This window comes from Polypterus senegalus, chromosome 8 (genome assembly GCF_016835505.1).
Source record: "Polypterus senegalus isolate Bchr_013 chromosome 8, ASM1683550v1, whole genome shotgun sequence".
Lineage (NCBI taxonomy): Eukaryota > Metazoa > Chordata > Cladistia > Polypteriformes > Polypteridae > Polypterus > Polypterus senegalus.
Genome location: NC_053161.1, coordinates 106,723,602 through 106,734,971, shown reverse-complemented (window position 1 = coordinate 106,734,971; position 11,370 = coordinate 106,723,602). Strand labels below are relative to the sequence as shown.

At 36.6% G+C, this 11,370-nt stretch overlaps 1 protein-coding gene across 1 annotated transcript in view; it reads left to right on the top strand.

Annotated features, from left to right (window-relative positions):
- Nucleotides 1-895: 895 nt before the first annotated feature.
- rassf8b (Ras association domain family member 8b) overlaps nt 896-11,370 on the top strand; it is a 206,751-nt gene continuing 196,276 nt past the window's right edge. The window contains exon 1 of the mRNA XM_039761555.1: nt 896-1,277. The gene's annotated coding sequence lies outside the window, so the exon portion shown is untranslated. The remainder of the gene's footprint in view (nt 1,278-11,370) is intronic.

The window sequence follows — 11,370 nt, the reverse complement described above, 5'->3', positions numbered from 1 at the left end:
TAGACAAGGTCTCAAGCCAGGTATGTGACGAGGTTAACGGATTATTGGTTGTTGCAGTGACAAAGTAAAATCTGTGTCCCTCAAATATTCACTTTTACGTAATACATTGAGGCATGTCACGTTTTTCTTTAGTCTTTTCACGATATTTAGATTGATTTGCCATGCATTATTTTTGATAAACCGTTGATAAGATTTGTTTTTTCCATTTCACTAGTTCTTGAGAGGTTTGTGGGGTTTAACTGCACATTACGCAGTTCATTTGTATTCCTGTTTTAAAGGAAGCTTTGACGAGTCGTATTGTATTTATTTACTTTTTGTAATAAACTTTATTTACTGTATATGACTCCATAAAGTCAGGAGCATTTGTTAAATTAAATATCGGATTTGTGCTACATCTGCAATTACGAACATTGCATCTGACTGCTATGGTCCTCGTCCTCCGATTTCCTACTTCCCAAATCTTTGCGAGCTTTGGTTAATTAATTATCGAGTGTAAACTTCACGGGTTTGTGTGAGTAAGCCCTAGTACATCGTCCAGAGTGGGGTCCTGCCTTGTGCCCCTATGTTGCCTCAATCCTAAACTGAGATTACGCGTTTAAAATCAATGTCTGTGTGCTCAGACCTACCAGCTTCATTAGAATGATTAGCTGCAGCAAAAACTAATTCTGCATTTTCATAACGTACGAATTGTACACGTGCATTGAGCAGGGCAAGTAGTTGTATTTATTTATTTATTTATTTTTGTAATGTCCAGCACGTCGCCGCTGCACACCGCACTGACAAAACCGTGGGCTCTGCGAAAGCCAGCACTGGCCGCGCGGAGGAGCACGAGCGCCTTGGCCGTTTTGTGATCTCCCACAATTCAGCGCTGCGCCCCAGTTCCGTTACAATGTATTTACACGCAGGAGTCGAGGCAGCAGTGAGAGAGAGGAGAGTGAGTAGCGGGCACGGCGTGTAAGTGCGGATTCAGAACGCCCGGTGGACCGCGACTGCGGACAAGTTTTCTTCACAGGCACCACGATCCCTGGCAGCTCTTCCGAATTATTACATCTCTTTATTTTTCTTCTGCTGCTTTTTGTATTCAAGGGATTCTCTTCTTTCCATTGATAACCGATATTGCGGAAAAAAACACTCTTTGAAGAATTTTAGGTCACGGCAAATAGAAAGGAACAACAATAACAACTTGGCAGTCTGGAGAGGAGTTTAACCAATAAGTCGCTGACATTGTGAAGTTGGAATAACGGGGCACGGATCCGGAGTTCCCGGCAACAGTACGGGTTAGTGTACTGTTTATACTGGTTAAGTTATAGTCGCAGTGAAGTTAAAGTTTGTAACTGCAGATAAAAAGCCATATGAAAATCTATTTGTATATGTCTAATTATACACGTTAAGTTCGAATGTTAATTTTAGTATTAACGTGTTCTAATGCAGTGAAATTGTGCGTGGTAGTAAATTTTATTACTTTAGTATTAAATATTTTTTTTCCTCACTACGAAGCTTTGCAAATTGGGAATGTTATTAGATGCGTTATTCAGAAGGGAAAATTGTTACGCAATTCTGTACTCCCTTAGGCTTTGCCCCGATTGCGCATCCGCTCGTGAATATCGTGCATGTGTACTTGTAACATTTTGTGTTCTTTTTTATATAAAAAGATATCTTGCGATATCTTGATTTTTAGCATGAGCCTTTGAAATCACTGACGGGTAATACCCTACACAGAACTTTGAAATTTCTTAATTTCTACACGACCTGGGCATTAGCAAGTGGGGTATTTAGTGAACTCATTCTAATATATATAGTGTCATTAACCGCATGTACCATCATAAGGCGCTTGTACGATGCGTGTTGCTCCAGTGATGTTAATAAAAATATTTTCGGATTGATCGATTCTGGTAACAATGTGGCTGTAGTTGTCTGTGAGAAGACTTCCAACTAACTTGTAGTTTATTTTAAATGACCCCACATGCAAAATCTGAGAGCATCATTACTGTGAGCATTTCTTTAGTACTACTTGCTATTGGGCACGTGGTATGGAAGTATAATATCCACATCATTGGAGAACAATGCAGATCGCTCTGTTCTGGAATGGAATGCATGCTTACCCATGCTGTAAAGTAAAAGTTGCATTTACTTTCAAAGATTCGGATTCCTTTTGTGATTTCAGATCAGAAGGCTGAATCTATAACTACTATTTAAAAGGTACTGTAGTTTAGAATTTTTTCCCTCCGGAAAATGGGATTAACATTCAGTACTTGGGTTGTTTTAAAAATAGATGTTTTTATTATTTATGTAAACAAACACGTAAAAAGAAACGCACTACAAATGGTGTCATACTGTATGTGGAGAGCTAATGGCTAACCCCTGTTCATTTATGTTGTGTAGTTATTGGTTACGGATGAATAGAATCCTGATTTGTTTTTTTAAAGGTAACGTATGTAGAAAATGTATGAGAACAGTACCAAGAAGTCCTGTCAGGCAAGTGATGTCTGTCTCCACAGCACATGGAAAGGTGTGCATGTCCAGAACAGGGAATTTGTGCAAGAGGCATTGCACGATTGTTGTCAATGTAAAGGAATTAGGTTATTTTATATGTGTGGCAAACTGGGTTATTTCACTATTAACATTTATTATTGCTGTATTATAACAATTATTACAATGGACTGACTCTTTAACCCTCATCAACATAATATCAACGTTAAATTGAATATATAATTTTAAAATGTATGGTGCAATAGATCTTATAAATCAATTTGTTTCCACATTTCTGTCATTCTGGTGAGTTGGTGTTCCTCATTGAATTGTCACTCTGCAATATACAGTCCAACATCTTAGCTTATAGGTGGTCCATGGGATAACAAGTTGGTTTAGATGATATAAGATGCTACAAGTAGTAATAAGCATGTAATGTGCTTTGGGGTGTGTTTACAGTGGAACTTGTATATAAACACTTAATGAAATACAGAAAAAAGCTTGGTTTATCGACTGGATGTTAATAGATTAAAAGACTAGTATTTCAGTTTATTCTTCAGGATGAGTATCTTTGATGTTATTGACATAGTAGAGAAGTTGCTCCTCGTACAGTGCAAAATTACTGACCAGCGTGATATTGTTACCATTCACTAGCACATGTTTCTCAGCTGTTGCCGACTCTGTAGCGGCATACTTCAAAGCTATGCTGTAAATGAAAATCATGGCAGGAGAACAAAGCCTTGCAATTTTGCTGGTGTTCAGAGTCTATATGCTCCAGATGTGGCAGTACAGGCATTGGGCTTGAGATATTGTAGCTCGAATGAGCAACTTTGCCAGTGAAAGTGATAACTATTTTGTAGACCATCTAAGAGACTGAAATTAGAGCTGAGTCACATTTATTAACTTCCCCTTGATTTTAAGGGGAGAAGAGCATGGCTTAATGCTTTTATAATGATTTCTGGGTCTTAAGCTTTCAGGTTATACGCAGGACAATGTGACAAGAGAATTGGACAAGAAGCTGCCAAGGGTTAATGTGTAACCCTAATCACACTGTCTCTATGTGGATATTATATAGTGCTAGGGTATGATCACCATCTTGCTGTCATGACAGGAACTACACTTGTCTATCTAAGATATGCTGTTAAACCTTCATACTGTAGTATAGTTAATCAGTAAGCCAGGTGTGCAGATATTATAGTGTAGTCTCTGGCTGTGAGTGTTTACATTTATTTCTGTATATTCATTCTTTTCTATTCATGTGTGCTTTGCTGAATTATCATCCAATTAAAATATGTATGACTTGTGTCTAGAGTTTGGGTGCACTTGACATTTAACAAGACTGAAACAGCCTTTATCATTGCAAGCCAACTGTTGTTCTCTATACTCAAATGTTAAGGTATCAGTGTAAAATCTTAAGCTTCCGAGTGTGGCCTTTTTTTTCTTAAAAAATGCTAAATTTAACAGCCTAATTTTAATTGGTCGATGTTTTAGTCATGTTGGTTTAATATCAATTGATTGTGGTGTTAGTACTGATAACAGAGCAGAAAAGACAATCTTAAATTCTGTTTACAATAAAGATTATCTTGTTTACTGTGGATTTCTGTTATCTTGTAACTTAATTTGCTGTCCAGTTTTGAGAAAAGCCAAGCAAAATGACACCTTTTATTGGCTAACTAAAAAGATTACAATATGCAAGCTTTCGAGGCAACTCAGGCCCCTTCTTCAGGCAAGATGTAATCAAGATGCCTGAAGAAGGGGCCAGAGTTGCTTCGAAAGGTTGCATATTGTAATCTTTTTAGTTAGCCAATAAAAGGTGTCATTTTGCTTGGCTTTTCTCTACATTCATAATGGCTAACACGGTACAACACCCTAGTACTACTGTCCAGTGTTGTATTCTTATTTGTTTTGTAAATTGCTTTACCATGCCCTGTTCAAGTAAATATAATAATTTTGGGCTGCCGTATCCACTTCAGTGATTGATGCAAATTTTGCAAATTATTTCTTAGTTAACTGTACTTTTATCTCCAGTTTTTGGAATTATTGTGAATTTTTACTGCTGTCCTTTCTGTTTGTTTCAGCTCTGGGCCTCAATTGAATTATCTATATTTTTAGAATTAATGGATGGAAATACATTTTTAAGTTGACTTTTATCTAGTAAAGCTGAGGCTCTCACATGACTGATAATTGTGTTTCTTGTGTTTAGAATATGTAATGCTGAACCTGCCATCTTTACTCTATCCATCTGCCCAGCTGGCTCATTTAACTCTACCTCTTTTGTTATTCTTTGAAATGCAGGCATACAATATGAGTCTGGCATGTCTACTTTTAGCTTCTGAGATATGTGTTTTGTAGTAGTTTACTTTTTCTCCTTGTCAGTTGGTTAAATGATTTGATAGCAAGAGGTCTCCTACTGTCTTGAATTTCAATGAGGAATGCAGGAGGATTTCAGTACAACTCAGAAAAGTTGAAAGATTTTCTAACTGGCTTTATTTTAGAAATATGCAGTAACCGTGTACCTACACGTTTTAAGTGGGGACTATTAACAAGGCAGTTCTGTAGTACGGTTCAAAGTCACAGACTCCCTAAAAGGTAAAGCAAAACATATTTGTGTAGCTAATAACGGGTGAAGTAAATGAAGAAAATAAACATGCAAGTATTTGCTTCTCTGTATCTTTCTTGGTGTGTTTTTTTTATTTAAAAGGAATTCAGCTTGTTTCTTAATTTTACATTCTGAGCTCTTATGTTTATGAAAACTTTAAACTGTAAATCCTAATCTTTTGCAAAATAGCTTTGTAATGTGCTACATTATAGTGTTCAGTGTGAAAGGCAGTATAAATAAGGGACAGTTTACTTAATTCTAAAAAATTTTGTAAGTTTAGAAAACTGCACATTTTTAAAGAAACTGATCTCGTTATGGCAGCGGTACACAGTAACTGATTTAAAATATACAGCATTAATCGTACAACCACATCACAGATGAACGAATTTCAACTATTGATTACTAAATTGTTTTTTTTGTTTGTTTTTGTTTTTTTATCTTTAAATTCTTGCAACCTTTATTGACTAAATTTTGAGACAGGAGATGCCTTCTTTAAGTGCCTCCCCAGTTGAACTATCACCTCAGCTTGCACCACTGGGTAAACATTCTTTCATTACTTATTCATAATTATAAATCACTGAAAAAGTTCCTTTCTTGAAACTCTCAACACCAAGTAACAGTTAGAAATCTACCAAATAATCCTTTGTATTATAGCACTGGTAATCATGACCTTAGAGAGTAGTGATGTTGGATTTGCAAGTAACAGTTTTATTGCAATGTACTATGTACACAAATCATATTTAATAGTATAGTATTATTTAATTTCTCACATATCCATTCATTCTCCGAACTTCCTTAATCCAAGTTTCACTGTATATGAGTTAGAACCTATCTTGGCATCATCAAAGGAAACAACCAAGTCTATATGGCTCAATTTCCTGCCATTTATAGGTAGCTAGTACATTTTAAATAATGTACTACAAATGGCAATTTAGCTTAGATTAGGCATTTAGGATTGTACCTTTTTCCTTTTGCCTTTATCTAATCATTTTTGTTCTCAGAAATGCATTTCAAAATCGGCCATCACCTGAAAATAAACCACTAGGTGGAAAAACCTTCTATTACAGAGACCTAGCTGATCTTCCTCATCTGATGCGATTAGGTCTGAAGAACAAACACAACAACCAGTCAGCAGCAAATTGATTTTGGAAAATCCACAGTATTGCGTTTTGCTGACATGTGATGTAGTTACATTGGCATTGTAAAAAAAACTGAGCAAAAGCAAATTAATGGAGCAGCATTTGATTTCTCATAAGGCTACTCTGAACTAACCTTCACTTAGCTGTGAATGTAATCACTTTTGATTAGGCAGCATATTTAACAAAACCGTGTTTGGGGGAGGGCAGTTCAGAGCACAGTAGTGTAGTGCTCCTGTCTCACAGCCAGCCCCAGTTTCAATGCCTGCCAGAAGCATGGCTGTACTCAGATGACGTTATCTCTGCATGTTTTTGTTTACCCCATGATAATCCACACTTCCCCCACATGCATGTAAGGAACTCTTGCCATGCAATGAACTGACAACCATTGTGTCACTAGCCCCCTACTCGGTAATTTTTTTAGTTTAGCTAAAGTAAATTTAAAAATCTTATGAACACATCAAGTTGATTGAGACTCTGACATGAGCCAGTCATCTATCTGTGTAATTGATAAACCAGCTCTACCCAATACTAGGTTCAAGAGAGCCTTAACTAAACCTGACAACATTTGGCACACGGCCAAAAGCATCCCAGGATGGGTGAGCAGTTATTACAAAGCTTATGCGCCCACAATAGACCAAGGCAGATTTATCAGTCAGCCTTTACAGGAAACTCTGCCCTAAGAGAGGTCCTCAACTGAGACTCTAGTCCTGGAAGGCTTTGCTTCCTGCAGGTATTTGTGCAAACACATTTACTTAATTAGAAGCCACTTCCTTCTGTTAATGAGATTGTTAAACAAATTAGATGGCTTACAGCATTAGTACCAGTGAAAATCTGCAAAATATTTAGTGGGCAGTAGTGAACTACTATCCGTCAACTTATTTTCTTTGTAAATGTTCAAACAGCTGTCTTATGACAAATATTTGTAGGTATAAATTGTTACAAAATAGCGCATCCACTGTTGGCTACCATGCTGCTTACACCTCTGTGTTAAATACGAGCTAGTTAAGAAAAAAAAATAATCTTAACTAGCAAGCAAACTAAAATGAGGTAGACAAAAATAGTGTAATGAAAGAACAAATCTGATAATAAGCTGTTCAACTCAGCAAAGTTTGTCAGTCCCACTCACCCAAATTTACTAAAGTAAGTTGATGTTATTGGTGTCTAATGTGATGTGTACAACTGAAATAAGAGTCTTTAATGTCAAAGAGAAATTAGATTCACAATATTAGTAATTTGTAGGTCTGCAGACAGTGCAAAGGTAAGCATACCTGTGTAATTAAACATGATTTACTAATATGAACTATGGTGTGCTACTTAAGAAAATGGTCTAAAAAGATAGTGCTCTACTAGTGGAATGTGGGACCCTAGATGAATTAAACTTTAAGGCAATATGCAAACTTCAAGGCTCTTGGAACAGAATTATTTCCAGTCTCTGTTAGATGGCCTCCTTATCCACTATATCCACTTAGATGAATAATTCATTAAAAAAAATTATTTGCTAAAAGAATTAAGTAATAAGTAATTACATGCTTATTGCCACTGGATCACACTGAGGTACCTAGCTGTTTGTTCTGGTATGTGAGATTTGTGATATCTGCTAAGTTAAAGAATTTATGACTTTGCTTGACGTTGAATATATTACTGCCAATGTTTGAGAGAATATTGTACAGTCTGTATACTTCATTGGTGTCGTGGAGACTAGTCACTTGTGTTGTCTTTGTAAATGGATTTAAAAGCACAAACTGAGGGAGTATCACAAAGAGATAGTTATGTTTATTACCACCATGTGTAGCATTTTGCCTTTTTCCTTTATGTTTTGACTTTGGCAGACATCCAGATTGACTTTTATGTTCTAAATAATAACACATGTACGTCTGTTCTTCCATTTTCTATACTTGCTTTTTTTTTGATTTAGGGTCTACAGTAGCTGCAGTAAAAAGTGTGAAAGCAGCCCCTACCTGGAAATTTTGCTTCATTACTGTGTTTTTAATAATTTCAGTATATTTGAGAACAGTCCTTTTTTGGAACTGTGTTTGATGTGGTTAGAACTGTATATTAAAGGTTTGTTTTTCCCTTAAAATGTTGTTAATAATTGTTTAAGATGAGTAGCTGTTGATTTTGTGGTGTAAAGGGACATGCTAGACAGTGCAGAGGCAGCTCATTTAAAAATACACATGTCAGTATGGGTAGTGAAAAAGGGTTTCAATTCGATTTAGTGCTTAGAATTTAAAACACATTCCAGTTTGTTTGTCAATTATCTATATGTCTATATAGAACACATCTATTTACAAGCCCAGAATAGTACACATGTTTATGAATATATTGATACATTTTCTGGTCTGCTTATCTCAATTCAGGGTCTTTGGGAGCTGGAGTCTTTGTGGCTGCTTTGGGTAAAAGAGAGAAGCCAGTCCTGGTTGGGATGCACATCTATTATTGGGCAAAATCAACAAACCCATTCACACATATCCAGTTTTTAGTTGCAAAAACCTCAAGTATGCATATCTTTAGAGATGTCGGGGGAAACTAAAGTGCTAACATAATAGAACTGAGAACAAGATGGCCGGATCCTGATTATACAGTGTTTGGCAGGAAGTGGTGGGTCTAGGAGGGCAGGTACTGGAAGTGCCATCAGTTGCGGAGTGGCTGTCAGTTTTCTGTTTTGCAGTGGGAGGGCAAGAGAATACATTCGCCAGCAGCAGCAATCCCTGGTTTATGGGTTAATGCTATCACCAGAGCCCTTAAGCTGTATCCCATGCACACATGTGTGACACTATACATTTTTTATAAATTATTCTCTGAAATATTAATAAAAAAATAGTGTCCTTCCATCCAGAGGTGCACTGATTCGGTTGACAGGGAACTCTGAATTGACCCTGAATGATTAAGTATGCCATGCATTGTCCAAGACTGCTTGTATAGGCTCCAGCCCTCTGCAACCCTGAATTGGAGGAAGAAGGTTCTAAAATATTGTTGGTTTGGAGGAGAAATAAGGTCAGTAAACAACTAAATAAGAGATAAGCAAACTTTTTAATCCTATGCAGGATAAATATACATTTAATAAGTTTCATACTTTATATTGATGAATGAAGTATAAAAATACTCCATTTATGTTATCAAAATGAACTTAATCGATGAAGGCACCCATGTCTTCTATTGGTACAATTTATTTGTATAGAGGGCATTTTCACTCACAGGCCTATAGTGCCATGTCTATGCATTTGTGTGAGGTTTTTTTTTTCTTTTCTAAGGCTCATCCTGCCTGCATGTAATACAATAAAGGATCAGACTTTGCATAGGATGCCAGTCCATTTCAGAACACAGTACAGTGATCACTCTTCGATGTGTTCCAAAACCCCCCGCGAAAGGTGAAAATCCGTGAAGTAAAAACCATAGCTTTATATGGTTATTTTTATATATTTTAAACCCTTATAAACTCTTCCACACTCTTATAAACATTTCCAGCACAGTTATACAGCACAAACCCTTATATTCTCTTAGATATTAGGTAAGATTCGTTGACATTATGTATGTAAACATACTGTTTATATACAGTAAAACCTAAATATTATTTTAAAGGTATCGAGCATCTCCGAAATCACATATGTTACAGCCAGATAGACAGGCCACCAGCAATAAATACGTACAATGCAAGAAAAATTGTATACAGTAAAATGTGTGTACAGTTACACTAAACATACGTACATGTACTAAGTACGTCAGATTAGTTATGGGAACTCGCCAACAATGACACGACGACTTGTCCAATAACGATGAGTTTAATTTTAACAAAGGAGAGTGTTACAGCTCTTCTAAAGGAGCCTCTTCAGGCGACTTTGTAGCACCGCCGTTGTCGTCTGGAGTTTCTTCTTCCACTGAAGGTGTACTAGGTGGTGTTTTGCGGGTAAGGAACATCGTGATGGGCAGTTGCTGGGGCTGCTTTTTCATTTGTGTAAGGAGGTTTTTATACACTTCCGTGGTGTCATCAAGAGCATTTCTAAATTGCAAAGAACGAATCATTTGCAGGTCTAATTCTTCAACCGATATCTGGAGATCTTTTGCCATTCGTAAAATGGTTGCGAGACACTCGAGAGTTAGGCTGACGTGTTCTTCCTGTGCTGGGTCCTCTTTTTCCTTATCTTCCTCCTTTGCTGACTTGGTTATCTCAGCTAAATCTTCGTCGCTCAGTGTCTCGGAGTGGGCATCGAGCAGCTCATTGACGAAACTTAACTCTTTACACAGCAGAACACGTTGATGATGATTGAGCAAGATGAGATTTCCGGGTTAACGCAATGCGGAATTGAATTCTGCGCTCCGTCACTGAGCCAGTCAGCACCCAGGGAACTTAACTACGTACTTTGAGTGGGTAGCTTCTCAGCCATCCGCCAATAACGTCCCTTGTATGAAATCAACTGGGCAAACCAACTGAGGAAGCATGTACCATAGGTAAAAAGAACCATTGTCTGCAGAAATCCACGAACCAGCAAAAAATCTGCGATATATATTTAAATATGCTTAAATATAAAAGTGAATACATATATAGAGTGAGGCCGCGAAAGTCGAAACACGATATAGCGAGGGATTACTGTGTATAGAATAAATTTTCATACAAGTGAAAAATGCAATTTTAACTCTGATAAATAGTTTGGTTTTAAAAAAAAAAATGGTTTTAGTTGACATTTTACATGAGATTAATTATAAAAGCAATTTTTGCTGCATATCTGTTTCTTGTTTAGTCTTTTTTCTCTCTTTTCTATAAACTGCACCTCTGTTTAAACAGGTTGTTCTTGCAATTATGAGACATATGGTTTAACTTAACTTAAAAGAATACTCCACCCAAAAAGGTTTTTTTAACTGTTACTTACCCCAGGCTGTTTGTAGTTATGGCAGAGAAAAGTTGTTGTTAATCTGATGTTTTTATTGAGAATGGAGGTGATAAAATGCCTGATACAGAAGGTGTTAATGAAGACCAACAATGAACAACAGTAAACAATATCAAAACATTCCTGAAAAAAAATGGAATTACGTGTCAGACTTTTGTCCACACTCCAGGCATCCAGTCACATGCTCTTAATGTTTTAAATACAGTATAATGGTTTATTTAACAATAATTTAGCAAAAATACATGTCCAAACAATACTCCATAAACAAGAGGAGCATTCT